Source organism: Cydia splendana, chromosome 27 (assembly GCF_910591565.1).
Source record: "Cydia splendana chromosome 27, ilCydSple1.2, whole genome shotgun sequence".
NCBI lineage: Eukaryota > Metazoa > Arthropoda > Insecta > Lepidoptera > Tortricidae > Cydia > Cydia splendana.
The window spans coordinates 9,259,778-9,275,566 of NC_085986.1; positions in this window are offsets into that span (position 1 = coordinate 9,259,778).

The following is a 15,789-nucleotide window of genomic DNA, read 5'->3' on the forward strand; positions in this document are numbered from 1 at the left end:
GAAGTGAAATTAGGCGAAAAATATTTCGGCGAGATGGCAGTACACCGGCTAGCATGCACTGGGCCCAAGACAGAGCGGCTTGGAGAGCACTGGTGAGAAGTGTCCACATTCGTCACGTCCCTCAGCCATGAGGATACGACGACGAGGAAGAAGATAAAGTAATGTTTGGCCTGTTAGGCAATGTGAAGCAAGTTTATATTTTGAACTGGTGTAAAGATACAGCGGGAATGCCACCATAGTAGGTTAATAATAATAATGTTTGTTATCATAGTTGTTTTATTATTAGCACCGCCCACAATATTTATGTTTGGCTGGAAGAGAATGTTGGTAAAGAAATACATCGTACAATGATGATAAGTAGCTGGTGTTTATTAATTTTATTATACATACTCCTAAGATAAGATCAGATGAAATTAGGGTTGAAATTCAGTTATTTGAGTAGGGGTTCAAGGGCAGTTCTACGACTTGGGTACAGTCTAATGACCTACTTGAGCTTACTCCATTTAAAAGTTTAACTAAAACGACTAATAATCGCGGAAAATCAATTAATTAATATTATTTCACAAAAAGCCACGTACCCGGTTCGATTTCCCCGTATCCGCTTGCAGCGCACCCACACAAGCGCACTCCTGTGCCGTGTGCATGTGTGCGCCTTCCGTCCGCGGACCTGAGGGTGAAGTGTCAAAAATTACAAAATTTAACCGTCGACGATTGGCCGAGACATTTTGGGGTGAAATTTGAAATGTAACCCATATGGTACAGTCGACGTCAAAGATATGTTTACACTTTTGCACCTTACTCCTTTGTGATAAGTCGAAAAATGTAAACATATTTTTGACGTCGACTGTACACATACTCGTAGTTACATACATAGGAAAATATGTGAGAGTTGAATGTTGAATTGAAAACATTTTGACTCTGATAAAATCAAAAGGTCAGTAAACTGTATTGGATAAAATCTTGAACAATCAAGTGTAAAAATATGGGTGTGTCACAACTTACTCAAAAATATGTCCCATAGTCCTTAATTCTCTGACAGCTCGAGCTCTTAAGCCATGGGACATATTTTTAGAGCACCGTACAAAACTTTGTTCACGGTGCTCTTATGGGATCACTTCGGTCTTGCAAATCGGTTAAATGCGTTTTTCTCAAAGACCGTTTGATGTAGGTACCTAAAATTTGGAATAGTTATGGCAAGTACCATCACTAACACTGTGAATAAGTCAAAACTGCTTATTTCTGATTTTAGGGGGAAATTTAGGGGGTTGAGAGGGGTAGCCTGAATTTTTTTTATTTGTAAGAATCGTGTGGGGTACCATTAGAAAGCTTGCAAAAAATTGAATCGATGGACTGATTTTGACTTCATTTTAGAGTGCAATAGTTTCGATAAAAAATGCATTTAAAGTTGCAAGTTTTCATACAAAAATTTTCATCTCTGTCCTGGCGATTTTCGCGAAAACTATAGCTAACAGGCAGCTGACCAGTCAATACCCAACTTAAAGAAGCATGGAGACTGGGAAAGTTATCAGCTTAACTTTATCTTTATTAGTTTTTCAACTGCAGCCTGATCTTTGGTTGCTTAGGGCTAGCTAACTGATGCTTACACTGGTCATTTCATATTAGGAAGTAGTTTTAGCGAGAAAGATCCTTAGTTAAAACTTTGGCATTGAAATTTATGACTTATGTCTTTGATACAAAGTTTAATTCTGCTTGCTTATTTTTGTGGGATATTAATTTTTTTCTGAATAGCCTACTATAAGTATGAGAGAGATCTACAAAATACAACCTTATTATATTGCAAATAAGTTTAAATTTCGAACGGGCTTTCCAACCAATTGACTAATTCAATGTGCTCAGTAAGAATCATATTTATTATTGCAGTTTATCTGAAAAAAATCAAATTAAGAATTCCGTTCTTCACTGTCGTTGTGTTTTTTTTTTTCACAATAGCACATAGAGTTAGTAAGGCGTATAGAGAAAGGGAACGGTGCTCTGAACACCGTAGTCTTGACTTCGTGCTTGGCCAATTATTAACTATGATGAGTGCACCCATATTTTTACATTTGACTGTACAAAGAAAGATATAAGGTGCATTGGGGTAACTTCGAACGTGTGGTGAAAATCGATAATCACTACACCTTATAAAAAAACCGGGCAAGTGCCAGTCGGCCTCGCGCACGAAGGGTTCCGTACCATAATGCAAAAAAACGGCAAAAAAAAACGGTCACCCATCCAAGTACTGACCCCGCCCGACGTTGCTTAACTTCGGTCATAAATCACGTTTGTTGTATGGGAGCCCCACTTAAATCTTTATTTTATTATGTTTTTAGTATTTGTTGTTATAGCGGCAACAGAAATACATCATCTGTGAAAATTTCAACTGTCACGGTTCGTGAGATACAGCCTGGTGACAGACGGACGGACGGACGGACGGACAGTGGAGTCTTAGTAATAGGGTCCCGTTTTACCCTTTGGGTACGGAACCCTAAAAAGTCCACCGTCGCGTCTGTTTGTTTGTGTATGTATGTTCGCTATAAACTCGAGAACTACTGAACGGAATTTCATGCGGTTTTCAACTATCAATAGAGTGATTCTTGAGGAAGTTTTAAATGTTTTGTTAACAAACTAACATACTACGGCCCATTTTCACCATCTCACTAACCCGGGGTTAAGCGTTTAAACCGTTAACCCAGTTTCAAATTGTACTAACCATGGTAACTCAAAAGCGGTTAACCCGGGTCAGATGTAATGGTGCAAGTGGCGCTAACAGGGCGAGTTAAAAATGGGTGTCCTTCTGAATCCCTAACAACGTTTGTCCTAAAGTCACTTTCCCCTAACTGGTTTGTCCTAATGGGCACATGCCCTAACAATCAATTGTCATAAAGATTATTTTCCATAATGTAATGGTTCTGAAAAATGGTTAGATTAGAACTTGCTGCCACAAGTGGGTTAGGTTAGGTTAGAACTGCGACCCTCGCAAAAAGAAAAATTATGCTTAATAACATTAGGATAAGTAATCAATAATAGGGAAACCAACATTAGGGTATACGAATGTTAGGACAACTGATCATTATGACAAACAATATTAGGGAATGCAAAGATAGGAGAAAAGACTTTAGGGATTCAGATATAGATCCGTTAATAGTACATTTCGATGCTAGTGCGGAAGGTATGTCATTACTTCACGAGTACCGAGATATCTTGCCACGAGCCGCAGGCGAGTGGGAAGACTCGGGACGAGTGAAGAATGACATTTCCGCACGTGTATCGAACGACGTTTTTTAATACAGTTGCGAAAAAATAAGTAAAACATTGTTAATCGTACACTAAACAAAAGTGGTAACAGTGACAGCTCGCTTAGACGTCGTCTTTAAGTATATTATATCTATGGGCGTTTGGCAGCTATTCCGTTCCATTCAGACACCTTATTAAGAACGGAATTTTCAATATTCAATATTAAAAAATAAACGTGTTATAATGATGAAGAGGTAAGTATTAAAATATGAAATATGTATATTTTTCATATTCTTACATTAACAGTAGGTTTTTATGCTGATTACGACGTTTAAAGGAAACTAATATTAACACTCATCAATAAGTAGTCGTGAATTGGAACAAGTATAAATTTAAAAAAATTGGAAAAGTAAAAAGCACTAGTTTGACATAACCAACTTTCCGCACGCTAAACAGCTACGTAAAGTAGCACTTTGTGAGCAACTGTATTAAAAAAATATAAACAAAATACAATACGATAAAATATGCTCCTCCGACAAACTGATATCCGTATCCCCAATACTTATTTGTGTTAATGCAACGAAAAACAATCCAAAGTGACCATCGCACTTGGCCTCTGGTTTCTGTCGCCGACCGGAAGCTGTCAAGACACTGCATTACCACTTCCGGTGTCATGGCGATCATTATCCGCAAGGCTACCGGAGTTATGAATATTATCTGCTCGTAATTGTGGCCGATTTTTACAAGTTTACTTGCAATGCAGGTATGTGGACGATGAATTTAATTTCCAGGGGCCCACTGATTAACAGTCCGCCGGACGGTATCGGCCTGTCAGTTGTTCGGAACTGTCAAAATTTTGTTCTAACTGACAGGCCGATACCGTCCGGCGGACTGTTAATCAGTGGGCCCCATCAGTACCATTTCGTACCGTCGCGTCGCCATCAGATATATCGGAGCGGCCAAGGTGTTCACAATATCTGAACACGCACTCTAACGCCCTGACAATAGAGGCGTGTTTAGATATTTGTGAGCGCCTTGACCGCTCCGATATATCTGATGGCGAATATAGTACTTGTTACAGTGACACCAACGCAACCTACATTGAAAAACCAACTAACGGCCCGATTCGAACTTTAAGATACGTCAAGTGTCAAATGTGACGTTTCGTCAAACAAAAACGTCACTTTTGACATTGACACATCTAATCCATATCGTTTCTAGATCTATTAATTGACGTATCTTAAAGTTCGAATCGGGCCGTAAACCCTGTGATTGGGTTTGTTAGAATTGTCTCGTTTTAGCTGAGTTTTAATCAATCAATCAATTTATTTATTTATTTGTTTTAGCTGCTTTTACAAGCTTTTTAATAACTTGCAATGTACAGTCGCCATCAGATATATCGGAGCGGCCAAGGTGCTCAAAAATATCGGAACACGCCTCTATTGTCAGGGCGTTAGAGCGAGTGTTCAGATATTGTGAACACCTTGGCCGCTCCGATATATCTGATGGCGACTGTACATACGAGTATGTAGGTTTGTATGTATGTAGGCTATGTATGTATGTACGGGTCAAATCTTGCAAGTTAAAAACCCACTTCCCGATTTTCAAGGAAACTATAAATTTGCACACATATGTAAGTTGGGTGTCAATGCAATATTATGGTACCATCGAGCTGATCTGATGATGGAGACAGGATGTGGCCATAGGAACATTAGGAACTCTGTGATGAAAAAACGCAACCTAATGTATTGGGTTTGGCTGGCTGGCTTGATAAATATTAGTTGCCTGTTGAAAGAAAAGTCTGTACTTTATCAAAAATGAAAATTTTACAAAAACCTTGTTTCTCATTAAATTTGAATAAAAATTATTTGGTTGGAGTTGTCCCGAAAAAATCTATGTAATCCGTTGAAGTAAGAAAATACCATACGTTTTCGTAACTCAGATGATGATGATTCTTAGGGCCGGTACAGACGGACTGCAAGTTAGTACTGCAAGTACTGCAACCCGACTGCAACTTGTATGGGAACTGCACGCCGATGACGTGCAAAAATGATTATCTCTATACTTTTTAAGCTTCCGTAGCCAAAAAGGAAAAAAACGGAAACCTTAGAGTTTTCTCATGTCCGTCTGTCCGTCCGTCCGTCCGTCCGTCAGTCCATATGCCTCAAATATCAAATTGGAACATACTACATAGGTGTATTTTGTGACCCGCTACTAAGTTTAGAAATTAAGAAGGTCACATATACAGTGTATAGTGCCGTTTCCACACTCTTACTGAAAAGTGCAAAGCTTGGTTTAACTGTAAGTTAAACGCGTTTGGTTTTAAGTAGTTTTAACCTGAAAAAGTGTGTCTGTGCTATTATTATAAAAGAATGTCACATTAATAGTGGGTTTGAGTTTTTCGGAACTTATGTAGTACGAAATATCGTTTGATACCTATTTACCAGTTGCTTTTCTGTAAAGGAAAGCATCGTGAGGAAACCGGACTAATCCCAATAAGGCCTAGTTTCCCCTGGGTTGGAAGGTCAGATGGCAGTCGCTTTCGTAAAAACTAGGGCCTACGCCAAATTAATATAGTGGGTTCCATTTTTCTTTTCTTTTTTTCCATATCAAATATATTAAGAACGGGGCACTCACGTATTCTAAGTCGAAAAACGCTCGACATGTTTCATTTCGTACTGAGGAGTGTCATCAGGAGTTTGCATTTACGGTACGGAGGGATATTTAATATGTCTTGCCATTGCTAATCTTTCTTAGGGCCACTTGCACCAATCACTAACCCGGCGTTAATCGGTTAAACCTGGAGTTACCATGGTAACCAGTACAATTTGACACTGGGTTAACGGTTTAACCGGGTTAGTGGCATGGTGCAAGTGGCGCTTAGTGGGTTCCATATGTCTGTGCAGAGATAGGTCCGAGTAAGTTGCACGGTTAGCCTAATAAAAGCGAGTCGGGCCAAGAAGCCAGACGGGCGTCTGTGCGGACACGGAAGTAGAGAGCAGCCTTCGCGGGTCAACGGCCGCGCGCGCGCCGCTGCCAGCGGGGAGCGGAGCGGCAGCGGGAGCGGGGGCGGAGGGACACCAGACCAGTCCCACAGACCACCGTATTAACCGGTTCGTTGCGTCTTCCATTTTCGAAAACTTTTGGCTGTGGCGTGCCATCATATTCTATGGCGTAAGGCACGCCTGTCGTGTCACACGCCACACGTCAAAAACATTGATGACACGCCAGTCGTGCCATCCGCACCGAAACGGTTAATAGTACATTGTGCAACATGGGGCGTAAGTTGAATATTGCAAACGAGAGTAAGTTATATCGCGACGGCTTGCCGGAGCGATTTATAGATTCGAGTTTGCAATATTATTTACACACAATGTTTTTCATCACACTTGCGATACAAAAATTAAGTATAAAGACAAAAAACTGTTAATTATGGCACTAGAAACTTCATAACTCCCTAGGGAGAACGCTTTTTCTATAACTCCCTCTAAACCTGCGTGCAATTCCACATTTACTGAGCGAGTGTGATGAAAACATCTTTACAAGCCAACGTCAGGCGTGGCTCACTCCGCGATTTCGTCGCTTTGCTACAGGTAGCTAAAAGTACATCCGTTCCACACCAATTTTGGTGGCTACCCATAAACCCCGCGTGGCGCTGTCGCCACCTAGCGGCCATATCTGTCCTGATCATAACAGACGCGTTTGTTAGAGAGTGAGTCTTCTGTACCTAGTACTATTATTTATTCTGTGCCAACGTTCCAATTAGTACTAAACGATACAAGTGTGAAAAATATGAAATTCGCAAGGAGTGGCGATAAGGTGGTCTGTGACCGGTCCACTGCCTCTCGCGTATGATGGTTCCCAGGACAGTTCCTTCAAAGTATCTTTTGGTTAGCCTTAATTAAAAAAAAAGATTAAAATCAATTTATTTCAAGTATGTGACTGACTGTGACTCATCATATATATGTAATTGAAAAACCAGAACGGGATAAAAAACGAGGGAAGAAGCGAGATGGCGCCTTACAAATTTCTAAAAAAGTTTTTGACACGTTTCTCAAACACGACGCACGTATGATAAGAAAAAACTGTTCTAATCTATTATCTAAGTATGAGAATATAACGAGAGCATAAAAACTATCGCTTTCGATGCGTATTTAATTTACAATAAGCAAAAGAAATTTTCATAACATTCTTCATTTTACGACTATCGGCTATTTTCGGAAACTCTCGGTTGGTTTTGTTTCGAACTTCAAATAACCAAAATTATGTTTGTTATGTTGGTATGCAGTGATTTCGGCCTTTTTTACTCGAAGTAATATAAAAAGTGATGTCAACCTCAACCTTAGTGTACGCCCATACGAGTGACTTATGCCAAATATGACATCAATTAAATTAATATTATCATATTATTAATAATTTGTATTTTGTTGTTTTAAATTTATTTTGAGTTATATTATTCTGAGTCAATTTGAATTCACAGTCAATCAAGTCAAAAAGAAATTCGACTTCGGCAAACATTGCCATTCGTCCGGGGAACGGGCTGCCGAGATAGGCCAGAAATACAAAGTGGATACGTTAATATGAAGTCCATCAGTTCAAGGGATGACTTTAGAGATAGGTATACTTAATCAATTTGGAAACTGTTTTCTCGCGTAATACGATACGACTCGACCAGGTAAGATTTTTCTTCTTGCTGAAAGTCACCATCAGATATATCGGAGTGGATGAGGTATTCACAAATATCTGAAGTCTGAACAATGTAAATTATAATGTAACTTTAAAGTGCATGTTCAGATATTTTTGAGCGACCTTGGTGGCTACGATATATATCTAATGGCAACTACACATTCATGAAGCCAATGTACAGTCAGTATGAAATAGATCAGGCTAAAGTAGCCAAATATATCGTAATATAACTTTGTTGCCATAGAAATAAGGATGTGTTCCGATATATTTGGGTATTGGAGAGACCAAAGCAACTTAGCTTCAGTGGCTCGGACACAGAGAGAATGGGAGAGGATCTTGCCGTGAAGAGAGCGTACTTGGGACAACGAAATGGGAGACACCCGATTGGACGCCCTAGGTACCGCAGAAACGACGTCGTTGCTCAAGACCTGGCTCCAATTTCACCACGGTGACAGGTGCGACAATTGTAAAACATCACTGTTGCTGACGTCACAGGCATCCATGGGCTACGGTTACCGCTTACCATCGGGCGGACCGTATTCCTGTTTGCCACCATCATTGTTTTATTAAAAAAAACTTTATTATATCGAAAAAAACAAATATTTCTCTTGCTAAGTTTATGACAATTGTCACAAGAAACACTACAATTGTCACGAAATTCCGACATATAACTCATTACCTGTCAAGAATTACCTACAATTCTTCTAAATCTTGACAATTGTCAGAAACTTCGCAAAAGAAATATCTGTTTTTTTCCGATATAATAAAGTTTTTTTAAATAATACAATGATGGTGGCAAACAGGAATACGGCCCGCCCGGTGGTAAGTGGTAACCGTAGCCCATGGATGCCTGTGACGTCAGCAACAGTGATTTTACAATTGTCGCACCTGTCACCGTGGTGAAATTGAGGCCTGCTCAACCTCGGCCATAGTGACTGGCGAGAGCTATCGCAAGACCGAGAAACATGGCGTGATCTGGTATCGGAGCCCAGGACTCTTTTTGGATCGTTGCGTCACCGTAGTAAGTATTGTTATGTCCAGAAAGGAAAATGGGGACTACCTACGTTTGTATGAAAAGGCGATATATGGGCGGTGGTCGTCCGAATTCGTCTTAAGGCGGAAATTAATCTAATGAACATTTTTGCTGACTGGACTGGGCTTATAAAAATAAATAACAATTTAAAAAAATACAATCTTGCCATCATTTTATCTTATCAAATGACATCATTTATTGAGAAATTTGCGAATTAATTTATCCAAATAACGGTTACAAATAAGAAGTCCCTATCACAGAGTTATGAACACTGGCAGGGTTAAATAGGTACATAATAATGTCGGTAATTAACGAAACATAAGACAAACTCTTTATTTCATTTACGCGAGCGGAGCCGCGGGCCTGCCTAGTAAATACATAATTCAAATACAGTCCGTGAGTTTTGGAAAAAGTAATTGAAATTTTTTTTTATCATATTTTTATTACGTAAATGTTGCATTTTGTAAATAAAATAATGTGGTAAACTTCCGATAAATTTCTAGTACGGTCAGCAGCAGAAGTTGCTAAGCGGGCCAGGTGTTCAAAATGATCTTGACGCTACTTTATGGTTATGAGAATAAGAGCGTGTCAAGGTAATTTTGAACACCTCGCCCGCTTAGCAACTTCTGCTGCTGACTGTACCTATGTCTACAAACGTTTTACCTGACAACTAAACCACATAAATAACTGTAACAACCGTTTGTTTCTTAATAAACAATAAATAACATAAAATAAAAAAACCGGGCAAGTGCGAGTCGGACTCGCGCACGAAGGGTTCCGTACCATAACGCAAAAAACGGCAAAAAAAAACGGTCACCCATCCAAGTACTGACCCCGCCCGACGTTGCTTAACTTCGGTCAAAAATCACGTTTGTTGTACGGGAGCCCCACTTAAATCTTTATTTTATTCTGTTTTTAGTATTTGTTGTTAGCGGCAACAGTAATAGGTACATCATCTGTGAAAATTTCAACTGTCTATCACGGTTCGTGAGATACAGCCTGGTGACAGACGGACGGACGGACAGCGGAGTCTTAGTAATAGGGTCCCGTTTTACCCTTTGGGTACGGAACCCTAAAAATGATCTGTCCTAATCGTTCAATAACCTGTGGGACCATCGTTCGATGCGAGAGTTATAAGTATTATCAAAGATATATATATATACAGGGTGGAAAGGCACGACGATCCTTCCCGGAAGTATTAGGTCGTTTAAGTGATACAGAGACTATTGGTAATGGTAAGAATCGTTAATCGAGTAAAAAATAAAAATTGCAAAAATACTACTTTTTAACTGTGGTGATAACCCTATAGCATGTGCACATGACGGCTAGATTAAGGATCTCCGTCGGGAAAGCTCGGGACTTTACACTTTTTTCCGATCGTTGACAGTATCGCAATGATGTATGAATGACGCATAAATGTCAAATAAATCAAATGCATGCAAAAATATTACAAACAATTTTATTACTATCTTCTTTTCACATACGGTGTTCAAATGTACCTCCGTGTATTACAACGCCGCCGCAGCCCGTACCCGAGTATGTCGATGCACATGCGATATAGTGTATGCTCTTCGTCATTTATCCTCCGCAGAAAGCACCAATTAGCCTTTGTCTCATTTCGTCCGCAGTTTCACATTCCGTTTGGTTTGGTACACCATATCTTTTACACAGCCCCACAAATTTAAATAGCCACGAGCATCTAACATTTTTATTTGAAGAATATGACATTCAATAAGTATAGTTCAATGAAAATTTAATTTCAAACATCAGACGGTCTGTCTATTTCCTACCACGCAAGAAGGTTTGTTAGTTAGGTATTTAAGAAGTATTTATTCTTGATTTATTCTTAGTATTTAATTTTTGCAAGTTCATTTGGTGCAACTAACACAACCTACTTGTTATTTTTAATTATTTTAGATAGGTAGTTTCCAATTATTCGAAAATAATTTTGTGAAACATGTTAAGAAACTAAAACCTTTTTATCAGTCAAGGAAACCAGAGATATTTATAAGACGATTGCGTACTTTTGAGTGGTTGTCAATGTCACCATTTGAACTGTCGTTGTAAACAATGTTGTGGTTAGTATTATTAATATTAAGGAATAACATAACTATTTCATTCAAGTATTGAACAAGTGGAACCACTAAGAAAGCGAAAATCCTGCAATGATTCTTACCGTGCTGTAAGCAGACCTAAAAATGGTTAGATGGCAACAAATTAGCATAATTTCCTGTCGAATACTGATTGTTTACAAGTAAGTTCATTGACCCTGTCACCTGTTAGGGTTAGAACAAAGTAGTTTTTTGCGTGGATGTTTAAAAGGTCATAATTTAGAAACGGTTGCCCATATTAACATAGTTTCTATGGAGAAAATATAGAGCTTAGGCTAAACTATCTCCCATTTCCGGAAAGGATCGTTGTGCCTTTCCACCCTGTATACCCTATATACTTTCTGGCTCCAATTTCACCACGGTGACAGGTGCGACAATTGTAAAACATCACTGTTGCTGACGTCACAGGCATCCATGGGCTACGGTTACCGCTTAGCATCGGGCGGGCCGTATTCCTGTTTGCCACCATCATTGTTTTATTTTAAAAAACTTTATTATATCGGAAATAAACAGATATTTCTCTTGCTAAGTTTATGACAATTGTCACAAGAAACACTACAATTGTCACGAAATTCCGACATATACCTCATTACCTGTCAAGAATTACCTACAATTCTTCTAAATCTTGACAATTGTCAGAAACTTCGCAAAAGAAATATCTGTTTTTTCCGATATAATAAAGTTTTTTTTTTAAAATACAATGATGGTGGCAAACAGGAATACGGCCCGCCCGATGGTAAGTGGTAACCGTAGCCCATGGATGCCTGTGACGTCAGCAACAGTGATTTTACAATTGTCGCACCTGTCACCGTGGTGAAATTGGGGCCTGGTATTATGGATGGATTTGTTGTCTCGTGACGTACAAAATATTGACCTTCGATGACATCACACCACACTCGTTTCTCATCGTGTTTGCGTAGTACGCACATAGTAAATCATAAATAAATCATAAATCATTTATTTTTCGTGATAAACTTAGTGTACATACAAAAGTAAAATTAAATGCTTAATACAAACATAATTACAAATTGTTTATTACCACGAAATGGGCTCGCCTCAGCATAATGCTGACCCGAGAGTCGGCGCTGGACTTCCGGCGAGTCCATTTTGGTGGGCCACGATCGCAGCTGTACGGCACGGCCTCGTAGAACTGAACGCAACCACTTGCGGCGGCTGCCAGCGCCATCATGGCCACATAGTAATTCAAAGATAAGAGATACACAGTACCTACCTACTGTGAATTATACCATAGATTTACAATGGATCCAGGGCTCGAAAACCGTTTTATTTTTCAAACCGGTTTCGTTCATTCACCCGGGAACGAAAAGGATTTCGTTTCCGTTTGCGGTTACCGGTTAAAGAACTGTTCTATTAAGATACTAATTTAGGCCTAATTCGTTCGCTTTCGCTTTTGTGGGATGAAATTAACCGGTTAAATTGAAAATATCGAAGCGAGATAGAACGAGTAAGTATTGCTATCTCTTTTACGTATGACAACGAGTTTAACCGAGCGTCTCCGAAAGCCATGATTAACCGGTATTATATCGTATCCTGCGAACCATAAAGTTCCGTTCCCTCTTCTTACCGGTTAGGAGAAAGAACGTAATTTTTTAGTTCGCGCTCCATCAATTAACCGGTTTTTTAATGAACGAAATAATATAACGGTTTTGGAACGATATTAACAGGTATTTCAATACCGGTTCCGAGCCCTGAATGGATCAATGGTTCTCCACATTACACATTAAGAGTAGACTAACGGGTGTTTCGGAAGGAGTCAGATGGGTGTAAATAGGCGTCCGTGGCCGCTGGATTATCAAATGGGAAACAAAGGGCCTACCGCGAACCACGTTCCACGTGATGCCTCCCTGTCACACTTACGTACGAATTTACAAGTGTGACAGGGAGGCAACACGTTGAACGGTTCGCGGTATAGGCCCTTAGAGTATTAGGTAATGCTTTCTTTCTGCCATCTGCTTCTAGTAGTGGCATTTACCGAGTCACACATGACGACGAACCGAAGATAATTTGCTAAAATCCTTGTTTCTTTTTACTTTTATGTAAGCTTTATTACCGCACGGGATCCGGCAGACCTTGTCGGCGATGGCGGGATAACTCGGACTCCTTTTTGAGAGGCTGGCCAGATATAGCACTAAACAGAGAGACGAGTGGAAAAAGACGGAGGCCTGTGCCCAGCAGTGGAACACAGTGGACTCTGAATAATAATAATTATAATACACACTGTTGCCAGGCGTGGCTCAATCCGCGATTTCGTCGCTTTGCTATAGGTAGCTAAAAGTACATCCGTTCCGCCCCAATTTTGGGGAAAGTCATAAGCCGCGCGTGGCGCTGTCGCCACCTAGCGGCCATATCTGTGCTGATCGTAGCAGACGCGTTTTGTTAGAGAGTGAGTATTCTGTACCTAGTACTATTATTTATTCTGTGCTGTTGCATCTAAGGGATGTAGTCACACGTGAACACGAATAGGAAATGTATTCTCATTAGGTAAGTATATCCCAACGGTAACTCTATGATGTAGGTACCTACAGTTGACGTCAAAAATATGTTTACACTTTCCGCCTTATTACGACAAAGGCGTAACGTAAATTACAAGACTGTAAACATATCTTTGACGCGACTGTACCTATCCCCTTTTGTCCCCGCTGCACGTGACCGCCATCCATGAGGCGGGGACAAATGGGAATGATTTATATGAAAAGACTTACACCTATATTCAAATGGATACCTATCCTAGCCAAATGGTAATACACCGCTACTAACTATTGATGCAGACAGTGCAAACAAGTAAGTACAGTCGCCATCAGATATATCGGAGCGGCCAAGGTGCTCACAAATATCGGAACACGCCTCTATTGTCAGGGCGTTAGAGCGCGTGTTCAGATATTGTGAACACCTTGGCCGCTCCGATATATCTGATGGCGACTGTACTTACAGTTACAGACATGCGACAACAATGATAATAAAATTATTATTATCTCCGTTCCCGCCGACACTGCGGCCCCACCCAACTCCCCAGACAAGCCTGCTCCCCTCTCGCTCGCACGCCGCGCCCCCTCTCTCTCCCCCGCTGATGTATGGCCTTTGTCTGGACCAAAAACGAAATTTGAGACCTCTTTGTGCACGTTTGACGTTTTGAGGGACCAGGGAGCAAATAAAATGGAAATTATGAAAAGATGAGATGATGATGATGATGAGATGAGGTATTTCCTTTGCGCTACGACATGGGATTCTTCAAGAAGCGGGTATTTAGGGTTCTCAAGGGTCGGCAACGCTTAAGTGGCTCCTGTGATGTTGCTTATGTCCATGGGCGACGATGACCGCTTCCCATCAGGCGGCTCGTCTGCTCGTTTGCTATCACATAATATATATATATATATATATATATATATATATATATATATATATATATATATATATATATATATATATATATATGAAAAGCTTTGTAAGAAACAATATTAGAGCCGTACTCATCTTAGTATTGAACAAACTCGAGTCTAAATTTGAAGAACTCGAGTAGTTTTAACGAAACTCGGCGCTTAAAAAACTTCCGAGTCTTTAATTCTGTACCCCTGGCCCCAATTTCACATCGGTGACAGGTGCGACAATTGTAAAATCACTGTTGCTGACGTCACAGGCATCCATCGGCTACGATTACCACTTACCATCGGGCGGGCCGTATTCCTATTTGCCACCATCATTGTATTATTTTAAAAAACTTTATTATATCGGAAAAAAACAGATATTTCTCTTGCGAAGTTTCTGACAATTGTCAAGATTTAGAAGAATTGTAGGTAATTCTTGACAGGAAATGAGTTATACGTCGGAATTTCGTGACAATTGTAGTGTTTCTTGTGACAATTGTCATAAACTTAGCATGCGAAATATCTGTTTTTTTAGTGTGTTAGTGTGCGTGTTGTGACTTAGTTAAGTTAATTTAAACTAACACGATTTTCACTCATAATTTTAAAACTGAAACGGGACTTAATTGTGGGCACTTACGGTTATTATTTGGCTTGACGTTTTTGCCTGGACCACGAACGTAACGTCACCTTCGAAACGTCAGGCCAAATAAACCACGTAAGCACGCTATTAAGTTCCGTTTTAATTTGAAAAAAATATGTTTAAGCGTAGCTCAATAGGACTCGAGTCTGCAAAAAAAAACTTCGTTAACAATGGGTTTTACCTAAATAATAGCAAAGGCCATGGGCGTTATTATATGATTTGTGTACCTTGTCCAAGAATTATTTGATTATTGTTCTGATAAAAAATTTAGTGTTCTCTAAAAATGTGCAATTGAGTCTCTAAAAAGACTCGTCCCCTAAAAAGACTTGAGTTTCGATTTAATTATAAGAGTGATAAACTCAAATGATCGGGTCATTGACCAACACTAGTATTTTTACTGACTTTTGATATTTTCCCAAAAACGTGTCGACGTGTCGACCACGCCTGAAACACAGGGAATCCTAGTTCAGGCACATGTAAACCATCACTATTTTTAAGTTTTTGTTTTATATGAATGTAACCATGAAATACCTACGTGTTTAAAAAAAAATATGTTTATGTTTAATTTTTTTTTACTAAATGATGTAATAGGCATATTTAGGACGATTTTCAAAGTGCCTGTTGTTAGGACTACTTGAATAAAGAATGTTTTGACTTTAATAAAGTATGTAAGGTTTAGGCCCATGTCTACAGATTCTCTAA